The sequence below is a fragment of the Mus pahari genome, chromosome 3 (genome assembly GCF_900095145.1).
Source record: "Mus pahari chromosome 3, PAHARI_EIJ_v1.1, whole genome shotgun sequence".
NCBI lineage: Eukaryota > Metazoa > Chordata > Mammalia > Rodentia > Muridae > Mus > Mus pahari.
In genome coordinates this window covers 151,454,263-151,474,169 of record NC_034592.1, presented here as the reverse complement: position 1 = coordinate 151,474,169, position 19,907 = coordinate 151,454,263, and positions in this window count along the sequence as shown.

Here is a 19,907-nt window from a genome sequence, read left to right as displayed (position 1 = left end):
CAGAGGCAGAGGCAGAGGCAGAGGCAGAGGCAGAGGCAGAGGCAGAGGCAGAGGCAGAGGCAGAGGCAGAGGCAGAGGCAGAGGCAGAGGCAGTTCTCAAACCTGCATAAGTAAAACACAATAGTCTTCATTATGAGAGAAGCAACCCTCCCAACCTCTGCCATGCTAGTGTGTTCTCCTATAAACACAAGCCCATTTGTTTCTGTAATGATGGTATTTAATACTATAGCTGTTAATTATCTATGATATGAAGTACTGTTGTAGTATAAATAATGATTTATAGCCTAAGTTAAGTGTCTAAATCTACCATTCCCACGGTGTTCTCAGACTACCTTGTCGGACGGGTGCCATTTGACACCACATTATGGGTAAGAAGCCCACCCATGAACACGCCAAATGACTGGGCAGGATGGAGCAGCCAGGTATAGAAGTCAGAGCTAAAAGGAGGCAGGCGGCACTGCTACATCCCACTTCCCTTTCTTCTGGTGGGCAGAGAGATGGGCCACCCAGACCTGCCTCTGAGGAGGACTGCTACCCAGTTCCTGGTGTGTCCAGCAGACACCCAGCTGCTTCTCCCAGATCTTCCCTTGTACAGTGGCACCTGCCCAAAGTCATGCCCTTCCCACGCTTTGCCCAGGGACCGTACAAGGTGTGGATGTAACCATGTGGGCACTGCTGTGGGCCAGCACAGAGTAGTCTGAGGAGCAGTGTTTATTCCAGAACGTTCCACTGGATTCCACTGGTGAAGGATTGAAGGCCTACATCTACCCAAGTTCAGTTCCTGTCCCTGGCCAGCCTTGCTTCCTTACTCTGTTTAGCACCCAGCAATTCCAAATACTTACTGCGCGCACCAAGATCATGGCGCCTGCTCTAGAGAGCCACCCCTCCCCCAAACTTTCCAACAGAGATGCCTACTGAGTGTACGGCTGCGTGCATGGGTAAATGGCAATTATTATTATTTAAGCTTTGGGTTTTGCATTGCAATCAACACTCAACGAGTCCATAGTCGCCCATGCACTGCAAGCAGCTTCTGAGGGATCACCCGGTCTCTCCTCCTGCCTTCTGAGGTTTTGCTGGAACTGGAGAAGATACTTGTTTGTGCTCATGTTTAAGGAGTTAAAAATGAGGAGGACTCAATTGGATAAGAAGTTAATAAGATCCGGTGGGATGGCTCAGTGGGTAGAGGCTTGCTGCCAAGTCTGACGGCCGGAGTTCTACGTGGTGGAAGGAGAGAAGAGATTCCTGCAAGTGGTTCACCGGCCTCCACATGCACTTTGGCCCCAAAGTACTCACTCACACACACACACACACACACACACACACACACACACACACATACACACACTAATAATAATAATAATAATAATAATAATAATAATAATAAATAAGCAAGTGCTAAAGTGAATGAGAGGAGCAGAAGCAGAAGCCATGAGGGGTAAGTAAGGCAGAAAAGCGTCCCCAGGTGCTCCTGTGTCACATGAGCTGCCTGAGGCCCTATGACTCAGCAAGCCCAAGGTAGGTGGCCTCGTCAGAGCACCTTACATTTCGAAGATAAAAGAGAGTGGCTAAGCATGGGTGTGCAGCAGCTTCTGTCACAAGTGGCTTGCAGATATTGTGCAGTTGTTTGATGTCACACTGTCACATGACTAACACGGGTGCTTCACATGAGGAATTCATCAGGGATGTGCAGGCATGTGTGCATGTTTGTGTGTGTGTGTGTGTGTGCGCACGCGTGCATGTGTGTGTGCATGCGTGCATGTGTGCACATGTATGTGTGTGCATGTGTGCATGTGTGCACACATGTGTGTGCGTGCGTGCATGTGTGTACACATATGTACGTGTGTGCATGTGTGTGTGTGCGTGTGTGTGTGTGTGTGTGTGTGTGTGTGTGTGTGTGTACACATCTGTAGGCATGGGTGTGAAGGCCAGAGATTGGCCTCAGGTACTGTTCCTTGGAAGTCATCTACCTTGTTTCTCAAAGAGTCTGTCATTGGAATCACCAGATGGACTAGGCTGGCTGGCCAGTGAGCACCCGGGACCCACGTGTGTCTAACTCCCCTGCTGGAATTATATGTGCACCTGAACACTACTGCTCTCCTTGTTCTGGGGGTGCTTGGGGCTGAACTCAGTTCCTTGCACTTGCAAAGCAAGCATTTTACCAGCTGAGCTTTCTCTCTAATCCCAGTAGCTTCGACTTTAAAGAACACTGCAGAGCCTGCCTGACCTTTTCCCTGTCCACTGTGTCTTTAAGGAGACCCCACCAGAATGTGGACCGCCAAACCACATCTGCTTGTGTCACTTACGAATTCAGAGAAAGAGGCTAATAATAAAATGTGTGTGTGTGTGTGTCAGTGTCTTTGTGTGTCTGTCTATGTGTGTCTGTAATGTGTATGTCTTTATGTATGTGTCTGTGTGTGTCAGTGTCTTTGCGTGTCTGTGTGTGTGTCTGTGTATGTGTCTGTGTGTGTCTGTATGTGTGTGTCTGTGTGTNTGNNTGTGTGTGTCTGTGTATGTGTCTGTCTGTGTGTGTGTCTGTATGTGTGTGTCAGTGTCTGTGTGTGTCTGTATGTTTGTTTGTGTGTCTCTGTGTGTGTGTCTCTATGTGTGTGTGTCTGTGTCTGTGTTTGTGACTCTGGGTTTGTCTATGTGTGTCAATGTATGTGTGTCTCTCTATATATTTGTGTGTGTTTGTGTGTGTGTGTGTTTGTGTGTGTGTCTGTGTCTGTGTCTGTGTGTGTGTTTGCATGTGTCAATGTATGTTTGTCTCTGTGCATATTTGTGTGTCTCTGTGTGTGTGTCTGTGTGTGTGTCTCTGTGTGTATTTGTGTGTGTCTCTGTGTGTGTGTCTCTGTGTGTGTCTCTGTGTGTGTGTCTGTGTGTGTGTCTGTGTGTGTGTGTGTGTGTTCTGATGTATCCAGGCTTTGTTTCTCTCAGTCCTCTCCACCAGCAACTTTGACAACACACTCTCAGTTTGTCAGAGTTGCATGGGATGAGATGCACTCAGCCATTAAAAGGTGGGAAAGCACCCCACTGCTGTGCCTATGAGAGAAGGCTGGTGTTTTGTCAGACATCAGCTGCCCATCACCAGAGGCAGAGAAGGCAATTGGCCCATGATGGGGGGCAGCAAAGAAGCCCCCAAAACCTTAATTATCAGAGTGGCCCCCGGTTTCTCTCGGTTTGTCACTGGCTCCTGATGAGTGTGGAGGCAGATGGAAAGACATACAGAACACCACCCACTGGTTAATTAGAAGCCGTCGGAAGGCAACCCAAATTACAAGAAAGTACACGACAGGGTTGGCACTCATACATTGGACTTAAACAACAGGTGTGGGAGAAATGGCTAGTTCCTCATGTCCCAAAAAATTACCTTGGTGACTCACTTGGGTCCTTACCACAAGCCAAGAAGAGGGTGTTGCTTGAGACCTACTGTGTGTCTGAAGAGAGGTACCGCACAAGGTGCGTTCTTTCTTGCATCTATGTATTTTCTCATCAGATACATTCTGCCTGCATTTTCTTGTTACTATGGCAAGAGCATCCTCCTAGAAGAAGGGTCTCTCTTGGCTCTCGGATTGAGGATGCACTCCTCAAACTGGCAGAGAAGTCATGGTGACCAGAGCGTGTGGCAGCTGGTCGGTTTGCATCCAGTCAGGAAATAGAGAGATGAGTGCTGGCACCAGCTCACTTTCCTGTTTTAGGCAGTCCAGGACTCCTCACGCAGAATGGCAATACCTGCATTCAGGGTGGGTTTTCTTACCTCTATTGACCAAATCTAGAAATGCCCTCACAAACACACCTGCAGATCTGTCTCCTCAATGATTCTAGATCCTGACAAGCTAATAGTCAATATTACCTATCAGCATACATGTTTATAAAACGTAAAGATATTCTGGTGCATGCCACAGAAGCTCATGGTTAGCATCCTTGATGAAACAAGCCAGTCTCAGGGGCATAGACTGATGTGTGATTCCACTCACCCCAGGCTCCTGGTCTAGTCCAATTTCTCCAGACAGAACACATGTTGGTTTCCAGGGGCTGGAGGAGAAGGTGGGGAATCGGTATTTAATGGTCATGGGATGTCTGTTCAGTAAAATCGGAGCATCCTGGAGAAGGTGTGGTGACACCCAACTGAAATGAGCTAGCCTGATTCAACTCAAATGGCTTCTCCTATGCTTCACATATTTCGCTCCCCTCAAATTCATTAAAAGGAAAGGAAGCAGGCAGGAGAGATGGCTGAGTGGCTCAGACTCTGTGCTGTTCTTGCAGAGGATGAGTCTGGTTCCCAACATCAAGTGTCTCACAACCTCCTGTAACTAAGGCTCTGTGGGATCTCACACCCTCCTCCAGCTGCTGAGGGCATCTGCGTTCATAGGCACATACCCACACAGAGAACAGCACATGTGCATATTTAAAAAAAAAAAAACTTTAAGAAAGAAAGAAAGAAAGGAGAGAGAGAGAGAGAGAGAGAGAGAGAGAGAGAGAGAGAGAGAGAAGCATGAGTCCTGCCCTCATGGAAATTACAGCCTAGTAGAAGGATAGGCCTGAAGAGAATTGACAAACCAGCATAGAATTCCATGCAATTGCTGAAAGGGAGAGGAGGGGAGCCGCGCTTCGGCCAGGGTATCATCGACGTTTATCCCGATGCAGAACTCACCACCATATTATTTGCACACCAGAAGCACTCTTTGCTTTACAATGAGATCCTTCTAAATATTGAACCCCTGGGCGTGTTGAGCGTTTACAGATAAATCATTTGCCACATAACTGAGCAGCCTGCAGGCGTGGACACCTCAAGATGAAGTGTTATTAGGCGAGACCAATTGAAGATCAATCAGAAATTACAATAAGCATGGTGGTAATTACAACAAAAACTAATGGGAAGAATGATTCTCATAAAAGTTTACCAGACACCCAGGCTCACACATACACACACACACACACATACACACACACACACACACACACACCTATAAAATGATACAATGGGGGGAAATCCATAAGAAACTGCCTGCTCTGCATATCTCATTGACACGGTTACAACATGAGAACATAATATTCAGTATTTCTTTGTCTAATCTTGGTTCCTGCTTACTGTTTGAGTACTGTTGGGTTTTTTTTTTAAGTTCTCTTTTGCTCATGTATGTGTATATGTGGTGGTGTATGGTCAAGAATGCAGGTGCCTACAGAAGCCCCAAGACAGTGTCAGGTCCCCTGGAGCTGGAGTTGCAAGCAATGGAGACACCCAGTGTTGGTGCAGAGAATCGAACCCTAGTCCTCTGCAAGAGCAGCAAGCTCTCCTAACCGTACAGCCATCCCAACAGCCCCACTTTGCGTATTTGCGCTATTCAAACGGCACAAAAACAGCATGTCCCCTCAGCACGCCGTGCTATTGGGCAAAGCATTTAAACTTTTGTGCCTGTGGAATTTTTTTTAAAAGCCGTTTAGAAAAAGCTACTCATTAAAATGTAAGGCAGAGAAGCGTCCAAGTTTTTAACTTGAATGTTGAATTTGAAAAAAAAAAAAAAATTACACAAAGCTCTTGGATTGAACAGCGTGCTTTTATCCCCTGACAACATGGCAAACTTGCAGCATTTCCTGGAAGGTTCTCCAAGGCTCCGAAACACCTGAAGGTTTCTCGCATGCTGAATGAGTTGGCAGGGAGGATGCTAGGGAAGGGAAAACACCAGAAGGGGGAAAGAAAGAGAAAGGGTATCTGTGAGATTAACCCACCAAAGATTAACCCACCAAAGATCAGATCCATTAGCAGGGACTTTATCGAGTCTAAAGCAGAGAACGCTTCGTCAGGATAATTAACAATACCAGCTTTTAAAAGTAAAAGTCGGGAACTAAAGAGCAGGCTGCTGTTGAAATTAAAGATGGTATCTGAGCCATTTACAGCTATCTACGTCATAGCCACCCATACCATAAACACAGAGGTCAGGAGTCCATTCCTGGCTGTCTGCAATGGGCCAGCCATGGAAAGCCACTGAGCAGATTGATGGGCGCTACAGTAACTGCACTTTCAGAAATGTGGGTATATTTACCATAGTCACTTGTGGCAGGGCAGCTGTGGCCCTAAAATGACAGCTTTCAGATTCCAGATGAAGCCATGAATCCTAATCCTCATGTAGATATCCAATTACCCTGGCTTCTAAGCACTGGCATATAGAATAAGCTGGCAAATCTCAATATCTGTGCACATGTGTGTGCAAGTACAAGTGCTCCTACAGTGAACATACATGATCCTGTGTGCATGAACGTGTGTACACACATGTGCAGACCAAAAGACCACACCAGATGTTCTTTCTGTAACAGGATTTCTCACTGGCTCAGAGCAAGTGGACCAGATGCTGACTGGCGAGCAAGCCCTGGGGATGGTCCTGCCTCTGCCTTCCCAGTGTGGGCATTGTGAAGGCAGGCCTGACTTTGTTATGTGGATCCAGGGGCTTAAACTCTGGTCCTCACGCTTGTCGGACAAGCATGACACAAAATAAGTCATCATCCCAGCCCTGGAGTTAATTTTTAAACTACAAAATTTTGTAACTGCTGTGTCACACAAACAAAGCATAGCCATAGGCAAAAATGGCCCAAATCTTACCTGATCCTAGTTCCCGAATACCACAAGGGGGGGAGACGGCCTGGCATTCTCTGCAGGGCATAGGATTTAATAGCCCTGGCCTTGGGAGAGTTGTGAGGTTAATGAACAGCCCTCAGGGCAAGAGAAAGGTTTGGAACTCTTCAGCTATCCCTTCCGTGCTCCCCAGGGCCAGACACTAATGTCTCCCTCCTCCCCTCCTCAGCCTCCACCCCACACCGGAGGGAAGCAGTTTGCAGTGTGCTGGCTTTCCGTGTGGGGACTTGAGTTCATTCGTAAACTCGAAGAGAATTCTTTTTTAATCTCCAGAGTTATCTTTGGCAGAAGAAATAAAGGTAAGCCCTCTAGCTAGCTCTTGTCCCAGTTTCAAGTAGACAGATTCTCCCCCCCCCCCCCACCAAAGAACAACCTGGTAAAGGAGGGTTACGGGAAGGTGTTTGTCATGCCTCAACCATGTTAAGTAAAACAAGAATCAGAGAATCAAAACATGCCTCTGATAAACCCCAATCTTCCAGCCCCCCTTCCGGCTCCTTGAACTGGCAGATGTCGGGAGACATCTGCCCTTCCAATAATTTTATCTGACTAGCATGAGTATTTTGTCTTGTTTTTAATTGACCCTTTGAAAACATTTAACACACACACACACACACACACACACATACACACCAGCATTCCCATCTGTCCCAGGGCCAGCAGAGCTCACGCGTGTGTTCCTCCTCTGCTCCACCTCAGAAGGCATCTGTATTGCTGTCGTGGCTGTCTTTGTGCCTCTGTGTTTCTCTATCCTACTTTTATTCAACTTTATGCAAAGGAAACCAGTCTCCAGATAAAATCCCCAGCCGTGGAAATGTGTCTAAATACAAACCTAGACCTACTGTGTGCAGTACTTGACTAGGGGACTTACCCCGCAGTAGCAAGTGAAACATGACATGGGGAAAGAACATGTTATTGTGGAGGAAATTACATAAATAGTAAGCAATTAATAAACAGCAAAGAGGCAGACTCGCTAGCAAGGTGACTTGCTCCCTGGATGTTTGGGTGCTTGAGCCACGAACAGAGAGATTTCCTTACAGGGATGCAGGAACTCTGGCCCCTCAGTTCTTCCTTCTTACAAGGTTGCAGGGACTCTGGCCACTCATTTCTTCGGCATTTGTGGCATGACCATATGGATTCATCTCGTTTGATTCATCCTGGTCTGCATGGTAACTTTACTGTAATGAGTAACAGCCACACCACTGGTGGGTGGTGGGCGACCCTCCCACCTCTTTGTCCTTGGGTTTGGCTATGTACTTTGTAGAACAGGGTACCTGCTGACATTCAAGGAAAAGGAGGACCATGTGGCCTGTATTTCTGGCTTAGCAAAATACAGCATGGTTCTTACTATAAATAATTGAAATTCAGAAGAAATTTTAATTCCCTTCCATTCAAATAATGTGTGGATATCAGTTGTTCACATAGCAAAAAGGAGAGACGTATGTGACAATGTAAATAAATGAGAAAAAGAAATGAGAGTCCAATCTTATTTTTCTACCCAAAAGAAGTCTGCCTTCAGGGCTGGCAAGATGGCTCAGCAGGTAAAGGTTCTTGTCACAGAGCTTAGCCACCTGAGTGCGGCCCCCCAGCTACACATGGTAGGAGAAAAATAAACACATCTTTCAACTTGTCCTCTGACCCTCACATGAGCACCACGGCACATGTGTCCATGCATGCACAACTATAGGTAGGTAGGTAGGTAGGTAGGTAGATAGATAGATAGATAGATAGATAGATAGATAGATAGATAGATAGATAGATAGATGATACATACATACATACACCATAGACACACAGATACATACATAGATACAAAGATATATAGATAGATACACAGAAACATAAATACATAGAAAGATAGACACATACATAGAAAGATATACTGATAGATACATAGAAGGATACATAGATAGACAGAAGGATGAATACATAGATGATAAACACATAGAAAAATGAATAATAGATACATAGTTACATAGATACACAAATACATAGATAGATGATAGACACATAAAAAGAGAAAGACTAGATACATAGATATGCATAGATAGATTAGATAGATAGATAGATAGATAGATAGATAGATAGATAGATAGATAGATAGATAGATAGATAGATAGGTGATAGATTGAGGAACCATAAAAGGCAGCCTGTTTTAAAACCCCAGAGACCCAGCAGATAATTGCAAGAGACAGGTGTTTGCCTGCCACTCTCCTAGACACCAGGCCCCTGACACAAGGCCTCAGCTCTCCATAATTCTGTGGCCATCAGTCTCGTAAGGGCAACGCCCCAAGCCCCTCCACAGGTAGAGGATGTGACCACAGATCACATAGCCTCAAGACAGATCTCCATTTTAATGAGGTACCTAAAGGCCTGAAGGGCTTAGCCAATTAAGCTCTCCTTCCCAGACACTCCTCCCTGCAAAAGGTATTGAATGTCAGGCCCGCCCTGAGAAAGTGGGATAAGGTTTCACTCATCACAACTCTCCACCATGACAACAAATGCCTTGAAACCATGGACTGCCTCTTCTCATCAGGATCTGCCATACTGGAGCAATGGAGCAGGTTTTCCTCTAAAGAGCTGCACCTAATCTTACGCAGGAGGCCTCTCTGTGTTCCCAGCCATGGTTTCACCAAGCCAAGCCAACCGCCCGAGCAAGCCTAGGACACTCTCATCCCTAGCCCGCCCACGGGCCCCCCACTCCTTCTCAGCTCTTCCGCAGCATCCAAAAGCTAGAACCTGCCTCTGTGCGCCCAGGAACCCACAAGCAGTTCCCCAGGGACCTCAGACTGAGCAGGGGACTGGGGGAGGGGATCCTGTAGCTTCTCACAGTCTGATGCCAGCCTGGCAGTGGGTGTGAGGTGAGTCCTGCCTTGCCCAGCAACCAACCCCACAAGTCCTGGACCAGACTCAGGCCACCATTATATTTAACCCACAATAGATAGATAGATAGATAGATAGATAGATAGATAGATAGATAGATAGATAGATAGATAGATAGATAGGGCCAGGTCACAGGTGTGGCAGCTGTCCTCTTCCTGAAACTCATAATGGCACCGAGCTGAGTTTGCTGACTCCATATTGAAATATGTAGTAACTCCAGCCTTTGCCCACCATCCTCACTGTCCAGCCACCATGACACAAGGCTAAATCAACAGTGAGTCTTGATTTCCCACCTCTGCCCTTTGTTCTATTTTTCTCCAACCTCCAACTTAACCATGGAACATAGGTACTTGCATCCTGTGACTCTGGCCCTCAACCTCCTCCCGTGACTTCCTTCTCGCCTGAAATAAAGCTCTTGCACCACGTCTCGCTCTTGCTCGGATCCTGCCATACCCACATGCATGCCATGCCTCATCTCTTCCCACTTTGGCATTTGACTATTTACAGTTTATGTTGCCTGGACTTCTCTTCATGGAGAACTACTTTCATCAACGGGATCACTCCTGAAATTTCTATATAGAAGAGCAGGGACCACAATCCAACAGATCCTATCATGAATTCTTTGCTGGCTCCTATTTTTTTCCTTTGTGGGAGGGCAGTCCCACAGGGATAAAAATATCATGAATTTGTTGAATAGATAAATACTGGAATTTGGTGACTCTGTAGTTAATTTTCTCTGTCTGTACTGGCTAATCTTCATTGTCAACCTGACTGGATTTTAGGATCACAAAAGAGGAATTCTCCTGAGTAAATTGTCTGTGAACATGTTCCTGGAGAACTCCAACCTGAGAGGGGAGACATTCCCAGACCGTGGGTGGCACCAACTCCGGATCTGACATCCCAGCCAGAATAGAAAGAAACGTGCTAAGCACCAGCATTCATCTCTCTGCCTCCTGACTACAGACGTGATGTGGCCCGGTGCCAGGATGCCATGCCCTCCCTGCCTAGCTGGGAAGTGATTAGGAACGAGGGACTTAGAGCCATGTCATATTTATTTCAGCCCTGGCTAGGGTCACCACTGCTCTTTGGACATAGAGACTGAAGTCTCCCTTTCAAGTCTACAAACCAGAAATGCCAAACTTCTCTCTAAAGTGGTCAAGATTTGTGGTGGGAAGGGTTGCTGTGACAAAAACAACCAAGAAGCAGCAGACTTGGCTTCCTGGCTCATAACGTGGCTAAGAGTCAAGCCCAGGAGTGTTTTACCTGCTGTTGGGAGCCTGGGCTGACACGTAAGCGAGGTGTAAATGTTTCAGGAGTGGACATGACTGAGCACCATCCCCTGGGATTCTCAAACATCAGTGGGATTTCTAAAGTGACTTCAGAGATTATTTTTATCACTATAGGGAAAGATGAATTTCCAAGGTCTGGCATGGTTACTCTTGGTCCATCACACGTACTTGAAGAGGGAATGTTAATAAGGCCAGCAAAGACTGTCTTTATACTCGTTTAAGTGAAGACAGATATCGAGGTGAATAGCCCATCAGAACAATCAAGGAAAACTCATTTCTTTCCATCCTTTACTGTTTCCCATAATGCACCATGATCCCAGGGTACATACAGGAAAAAAAAATATGCCTGTAAAAAGGGCTTTTAAACTTTTAGTTGTTTGCAGAATATTAGCAACACTATAAAAAGTTTATGTTAATTAATGCTGCATTTTAATAGATTTCCTGGAAGTTTGTAACTGTATACTATAAAGGCTTTCAAAATAATGTATTATCCAGTGGTTGTCATAAACCCCAAAGCAGCTCAAATATGCCTTTTATGTCTCTATAACTTCCCCCAAAGTTACAGTATTTAAAAGATTCAAACGCGGAAATAAAAAGAAAAAAAAAATTTCCCTACCAGGGGATATTTTAAATTTTTATCTCTCTCATCATGATCAATCTAATTTCCCGGCCGTGTTGTAGTTATCTTTCCTGAGAGGAAAAAAAAAAAAAATCCATCCACACATCTCATCCCACTGAGCTAGACAGACCTCCTCAAGGACAGGGGTGAGCTAGAGGAATTGTCCTTCCTCTGCACCCACCAAGCCCCGCTCCAGATGAACATACTTCATCAAGACAGTGGCTCCTGGGGCTAGAGAGGCCCAGTTCTGCATATTCAGAAGGCAGGCCAAAGAGAGAGTTTTAATTGTGAGAATTTACAGAAGTCCCAAATGTGATGCTTCTGTGGGGAAATGCTTTCATATTTGGGTAAAAACATGCAAGGGGCAAAGGGCTTAAACAAGGCGGTGAGTGGCAAATCTTTGGGAACAAATTAAGTACATGATGAGGTTCAATCTCAGCCTTTTGGCAGAAGAATCATCAAGTCCCATGGCTACTGATACCCAGTGAGAGGGGCTCCGAAACCGTACAATAGCAACGCACCACAAACAACCTCCATCTTTTGCCAGACTGTACGTGTAGCACATGTGCATGTGCATGCATGGGTGCTCTGTGGCTCTCCAAGGAAGCCTTGGAAGCCACATATTCCTCCTACACCTCGTTCCCTAAGTCCAGGTAGAAAGTGTCTGTCATCAAGTTTCCAAGTCCTCAAGAATCTACATGATATTGTTCTTAATCTCAACTCTAGGAGAGGAATTGATTTTCCTGGACTTGTGAGCCTGTTGGGATTTTTGATCCCAAATTCCCCCTCATGGGGACCTTGCTAAACTCTTCTAATCCCAGGACAGTGAAAATACATTGATGAGGGTAGGTGTGTGTGTGTGTGTGTGTGTGTGTGTGTGTGTGTGTGTGTGCTATGTATGTGGTGTGGTGTGTGTATATGTGTGGGTTATGTGTGTACTGTGTGTTTTGTATGTATGTGTGCAAGAGTATGTGTGTTATGTGAGTATTGTGTATATTGTATGTGTGGTGTTTTGTGAGTGTGTATTATGTGTGTATCATGTGGTGTGTGTGTGCTAATTCTGCTAGTTAGCAGATCCCCAAAACAAATAAGTGAATACATCAAGACTGCAAACGTTGACAAAAATAATGAAGACTCGAAGCCCTCCTCCCTCCCTTCTTCCTTCCCTCCCTCCCTTCCTGTCCCTCCACCTCCCTCTCCCTCTCTCCCCTCTCTCTTCCTCTCCTTCTCTCCCTCTCACTATCCTCCCCATCTGCCTTTGTCCATCCCCCTCTCCCTTTAAACTAAGTCCGACATTTACCAATGCCACTTGAAATCCATACCCTAGAGACCTCATTTAACCACTTGCCAATGCGCATCTTCCCTCCTGCCCCTTCCCAAGTCCCGCCTCCTCCCCCTAAAATGTAAATACAATTAGCTGGCTGAAAGCACATTTCTCGTCTTCTCCTTTCCAAGTGTCTCTCGGTTCTGGGGTCCACACCGTGGGAGTCACTCATGCATGGTCGGTCCTCACAGAAGCCCAGAGAGATGGAAGGGAAACACAGCCTGAGGAAAGTCTATAAAGCTTGCTGGCTTTCCTAATCCCTTCTCTCTAATGTTTCTTTGTAAATTTGTCAGATGGGAATGAAATTGCCTCGTAACTCTCCAGACGTGAAGAACATCTCTGAAGAAAATTACGTACTTGTCAAAGCAAGGGGGAATTTATGTTGGTGTTCCTGAGATGTGATTTTATTCTGTCTATTTCCTTTGTGCCATCAGAGCAACCAGAGAGACAAAAAGAAAAGGAGGAGAAAAAAAAAAAAAGTCACGCGCGCACACACACAACTAGTTTATGGATATTTTTTTCACTCTGCTGCATTTTTTGCTTCTTTCCCCCCTCTGTTTGCTTAGCCCCCTCCTTCCTTCTGCTCCTTGTCTGGGATGGTACGGTCCCACATAGCAACGCCACCACGAGAAAGGCAGCGATGATTTCTACCCATCCAGGGCCATTCCAACAGGCACAAGCATGATTTCCCTGCGGACAGCGCCGAGAGATGTGGGCTAGGTTTCTGAATCCCGCCCAATCCCAGCCAGGGATGCTCTGGGAGCTGAAGCCTTGTTAATGCTGCTGCCAAGCAGCCACACACTTCCTGAATTAAATTCTCCCCTACTCGCCCTTCCGGAGCTCTGCTTTCTGCGTTCAGAAGCCTTGGAACCTTAGGAGTTGGATGGCTAGCAGAGAACCTGGAGACTGGCAACCCAGACTCCACTAAACAGGCGGGCATACAGTCCCCTTCTCTGTCTCCAAAACATTAAAATGATTTATGAAGGGGTGGAGCCCATGCAGAGGTCAGAGTACAACTTGCAAGAGTGGGCGCCTCCTTCTACCATGGTGGTCTCAGGGATCCAACTTGAGTCGTCAGGCTTGCCAGCAAGAATCTTTACATGGCAAAACCTCCCAGTCCAAAGCTGCCTCCTTCAGTTAGGGACCAAGAATTCTAAGTAAGATCAGACTTTCTGCCGACGCTCCTCTGCTACCTGACAAGGGGACCTGGACAGCTTCATCCGCCTCTCTGTTGCCTCAGTTTCCCTGTGTGTCAAATGGGGTAGAAATAACACTCTATAGAGCTGTGTTCCTGGAACTTGAGCAGCCAGTTTTCACTTCATGCTGTTGTTCCTACGTTCATACAACAAATACCAAGCGTCTGTGCAGAGCATCTGTACAATAAGTAATTCCCAGGCCGATGGGGTGAATCAGCGGGTAAAAGCGCTGGCTGTCAATCATGACAACCTGAGTTCAGTCCCTAGCTCCACAAGGTGGAAGGAAGGAATCCACTCGTGAAAGCTGTCTTCTGATCTCCACGTGGCACATGCCATCCCACACATGCACACAAAATAAATTAATACGCAATTTGATTTTTTTTTAAAATAACTTTCCCTTGGAAGCCTGACTTATATTATTCATCATGCTTGTTAGTTTCCTATCGCTGTAATAAAAATACAGTGCTAAAACAACTGAAGGAAGGATGCCATTTTAAAATAGCTTTATTATCATTTATTTATGTACGCATGTGTGTCTGTGTATGTGTGTGCACTTCAGAAGGCCAGAGGCATGTTCTGGACCTCGAATTCCAGGCAGCTAGGAACTGATGGTTGGCTGAGGGTGCTGGGAAACATACCCAGGGCCTTGCAAGAATAATGCATCCTCTTAATGCTGAGCCACCTCTCTAACCACCCCCCCCCCCAACCTCTTATTCTGGCTCACTGTGTAAGGGTGCAGCCTATCACGGAGGAAGGCATGGCCACTGGAACTTAAGGCAGCGGTCACATGGCCTCTGCAGTCAGGAAGCGGGGAGGGGAGGATGAAGGCCGCTGATCAGTTTGGTTCACCTTTTTGTTTAATTTACTCCAAGAGCCCAGCCCAGAAGACAATGCTGCCCAGTTAGGGTGTGTTTTCTCTTTCAATCAACCCAATCTAGAAACTCCCTCAAGGCAGACCCACCGATAGTCTATACCGTGACGGAAAAGTCTACAAACTGGCAATCAGTGCTACCCAGCGACAGGAAACATTGTTTCGACATCCTGCACAAAGCCCCTCCCCACCGGAGTTCAGGACACCAAGAGTCTCCTAGGGACTCTCCTAGTGCCTGGGTACCTCGTAATGGGTGAGGCCTTACACTTTGGGCTCTTTTCCCTACTGTATTGCAGCGCTTTTTAAATATTAAAAAGAATGAAGAAAATGTTCTTTGTTCAAACTCACCAAAAAAACGGTTCGTTGAAAACTTAAATATTAGGGGAAGGAGAGGCCTCTAAAGAGTGCGCTGCATTTTCAAACTCGCTAACACCCCAGAAGGCAGCCATGGAAATATTGTCTCTGTGGAAGCTGAGTCTCACTAAATGAAAAACAGGACATGGATTGTACAGATGGGTCTAGATGGATTGGTAAAATTCTTCCAGAAGGATTCCTCGAGGATGTATTAGCTAGAAATTGGGGCAATTACACTAACTTTATCTATTTAAGTAATGACAAAGGAACCTCTCTGGTGACAGGCCAGCTGATGGAATATTCCGGTAATGATCTCATCCCATCCCACTGGGTAGAAGGTACAACCTTATCCGTGGTTCCACTCCTCTCCATTTCAAAGCCAACTGCGGCAAGAAAAATAAGAAATGGAAAATTCCACCAATAAACAATTCATAAGGTGTAATGAATTCTCACTCAGCCCTGGACTGTGGCCATGTTGCATGCCAGTAGCCCTGCTGTGGTAGCCCGATGCTGCCTCAGAAGGCGGACACCATTCACCTCGCTCCAGTTCATCACACAGACACTGTCACCTCCTGCCATCACAAGAACAGTGACGCAGTACAATAAGCTGTCTTGAGAGCTAGAGAAGCTGTATTGATATAACCTTATTAGATTTCAGCATCACAGTCTCTCTCTCTCTCTGTCTGTCTCTCTCTCTCTCTCTCTCTCTCTCTCTCTCTCTCTCCCTCTGTGTGTGTGTGTGTGTGTGTGTGTGTGTGTGTCCTCTCTCTGTCTTTCCCTCTCTTTATCCCTCCTTCTCAGTGCTTGAGTTTTAAATTAAACTTTATAAGTGTGTGTTATGGAAAAGAACACCACGTCTCTGGAGGACTCGATAGAACCTTTGGTTTCAGACAAGCATGGGAGGATGGGGCGGGGACAGGTCTTAGGAACTGCCACTAGTGAGTAAGAAGGAAACTACTGTCTGTGCTTTGTCCTTGACCTCAGGAGTTACATCCACAATGCATCTGAAGGACAGCCTCACTATAGAAGGGGAAACACAGGGAAAGTCCCACGCAGCCCAGGAGGGTCTTAGAGATCCCTCGGGCTTTCATTATGCCTGTGTGCAAGCTTCTGTCACCTCGTGGCACAATGAGCATGGTCAAGCTTCTACAGGACAGCTCAGTGCCACCAAGGTAAAGGAGATCGGGCTCCTACAGACCGGGGTGCAGGTTTGTATTCCTTTGCTTATGTAATGCCCCCCATTAAAGTGGCTTATCAAGCTGAGGGCAGACCCCCCCCTTCTCCCCCAAGTTTGTTGCCTCTGCTGCTGTGATGGGAGAATACATTGTTTATTACCCCCCTCATTTACCAGCCCCCAAATATCATTACAATGTCTGTGCCATGATCTATGTATGGTTGTTACCCTTTTAATGGATAAAAAAAGATTTAAGTACTTCATTCGGTTGCATTTTGACAGCTGTTAGCCATCATTTTTCCATTCACCTGCATTTAGCAGTCCCATAAAGGAAAGCAATCTCGGAGGGAACACGAGCCGGGCACTGCAAGGTGATAATTCTGTGTCAGTCCGGCCTATAAATACCTGCCTGGCTTTGTGCTGAGTCAGCAGTCTGTGACGGAGTGGCAGCCGTGCCCTTTTATCTGCCTGAGTGTCTCCCGGCAATCGGACCACCAGCCCCAGCCGTGAAAATCCATAGTATCGATCCGGCCATTTCTCCACTGTAATTCTTTTGTAGGAAACCCCGGATGACAAATTTTATCTGCACCACTTTTTGATGGCTGGTTTGATGTAAAGGATCTCCAAGGGCAGAGTTAAGCGTTGGGCCATTCCACGTTATCAGGCAGCCGTTTTATTTACTGAAACTACAATTGTAGTCACACACACACACACACACACACACACACACACACACACGGAAAGAGAGGCAGAGAGGACAAGGAAGAAAAATGGAACCAAATAATATTTCAAGTACAAGGTGCCAGGGGGTGGGGAGAAAGGTTGTGTGAACCACCTGACTCAAACATAGGTTAGAATGGCTGACCACATCTGTAATCGAGAATCTAAGTAGAGGTGTGTTTAGACAGCCAAGCTGCGGTGGCGAAGGGTTGTCTATCACAATGGTGACGAGTCTGTACTCCACCACCCGCCTAACCCTCACCTCATCTCCTGAGACTTGCGGAACTTCCTTGCTCTGTGTCCCCAGGGTGTTAAGAGAATCTCTTCATCTGGTGGTTCCTTAGAGCTCGGGCACAAATCAGAAGCCCAGGTGAGTATGTATAAAATATCCGAAGTCCCTAGCAAAGAAGAGAAAGGTTGTGTAAGAGCCTCTATCCTTCTCAGAACTGCCGCTGTGACTTGTTTCTGGGCACAGGTACAAAATGGGAAACGGGGGAGGGGTGTCCTTCTAGTGGGTGCATAGGCAGACATTCCCCAGTTGCAGATCCAAGCTGAATTCTATTAAAGCCCCAGGTGGTCAGGCCTGTGGGAAGAGCTCACAAGGATCTCTCGGGCGAGCCCCATACATCACCTCATAATTCTAACCGGCCTCTCTCCCTCAGCACTGTGAACATCTGGGCCTGAAAAGTTCTTTGTGGTGGGAACTGCCCTGCACATTTTAGAGGTTGCAGCCATATCTACGGGCTCTGCTACCTACCCGTGTCTCACAGTTCGAAGCAAGCTTGTCTGCAGTGCACCTTCAGCTGGGGCAGGGCAGTGAGCAGTGACTAAGGTTTTTATGCTGAGCCAGGCGCTGTGCCAAGCAAGGGACTTGCCATATGTCCAACTTGAGGTGTAAAAGATTGTCATCTTTTCCAAAGAGGTGTCAACAACTGAGATCCAGAGGGTGCGATGGTCACGAAGTCAATACACTATGGCATCCAAGAGTCTGTACCAGCTTTGTCCCATTCCAACGGTGCTGTCTTTCAGGAAAACACGCCTCCCACTGGGCATCGTCATCATTAAGGAAGGTGGCTCTGGGGCTAGAGAGATGGCTCCGTGGTCCAGATCACTTGCTGCTACCGTAGAGGACCCACGCTCAGTTGCCAGCACCCACCGCCTGTGGCTGGCAGCCATCTGTAACTCCAGCTCCTGGAGGGGATCCAAAACCCTCCTCCCCCAGACTCCACAGACAAACGCACGTGCGCATCCCATACACAGACAGATACAGGCGCATGAGCAAACATGTTTTTAATAAAATGTCCAAAGAAAGGTCCAAAGCATCGTCTTGTAGTCATGGTTTCTATCTCCCCCAGGGCAGGCTGGGATGAGGAGACTGCTGTGAACCATACCCATGCCTCAGATTACAAAAAACAAAATAAAACAAAACAAAAAACAAGGCAACAACTCTGATGCTGCTTTCGTTGTTACTGCAACTATCCTATTTGTCATAGGATTAGACCTCCTGTGTTTGTAGAGTTTTTCTCTAACTATTGTACTAACTCATACCATCTTGATGTCTAAGACATCTCGGCATCCCCTTAGATGTGGAGTTGGGGGTGAGTGCTCTGTGTAGACAGTTGGTTCTCTCAGAAGAGCTGTCCCTGTCCCCTCTCTGAAGCTGTCAGGGAGAGACAAATCCACGAAACCCAAGACAACGCCATCATCTCTTTATTCAAAATGGCAGCAAAATCAACATCAGCCAACTGTCCAGCAGGAGGGAGGAGATTCAGTACATCACGGCACGTGCATCCCTGAGACCCAGTAGAGCACACGGGGCAGAGGCTGCCTGGAAGTGATGCTGAAATCTCAATGTAAAGTGGGGGAAATAAGAAAGTCAAGCCTGCAATGGGGCCTTCATGGTTTGAGGGTCTCACTGGGTAGCCTGGCTGGCCTGGAACTCGCAGACACCTCTATGCCTCCGCTCCTCGAACGCCAGGGTTACAGGCAAGCACCGCCACAACCAACCAATGCACCACCGTCTTAACGATGCCTCAAAAACAGAAGGAACAACAACAACAACAAAAATTAGAAAGAAATATGCAGCAAAAAGAAAAAAAAAAGCAAGTATGTCTTCCCGGAAGAAACATCGGGTGACAGCTTCTTGGTTCTCTGAAAAACAAAAATGTGTTTTCTGAAAACCAGTCGGACGGGTGTGTTTTAACCAGGTCATTCCATGTTGGATCTCCGATTTCGCTGTCTACTTTAGGCAAGTTGCTGAACGTATTTTCAACCTAGACTCAGACGCCTCAAAGATTTGTTATTAAAAATAACATGTAAGGGCTGGTGAGATGGCTCAGTGGGCGAAGGCACTTGCTTTCAAGTCTGTTGGGCTAAGTACCATCCCTTGGGGACCCACGTGGTGCAAAGAGAGAACCAATTCCCATGAGTTGCCCTCTGACCTCTACAAGGGGCCATGACCTGTGCCTGCCCACGCACGTAAGCTTAAACACACACATGTACACAGAATAAATAAATAGATGACATATTTGCCATGAGTCTTTGGGAATATATGTATGGAGGCAGCGAGCGTATAGTTGTGCCTGTGTGATAAATTTACACATGAGTTTGTTTGAACAATGCCCAGTAAAAGCCACACTGGATACATAGTGGATCAGTCACTGTCAATTTTTTATTTAAAGCAAATCTAACCATTATCATAAAAAAAAAATGGAAAAGAATATTTTAAAAGCTTTTTTTAAAAAAAATAGAAAAGAAAAGAAACAGATTTCCCTTAGAAGAGTTAGTTATGAAGGCTGCACATCCTGTAGCAAACGGGATGTGTCTGAGAAACCAGAGCAGATGGACGGGAA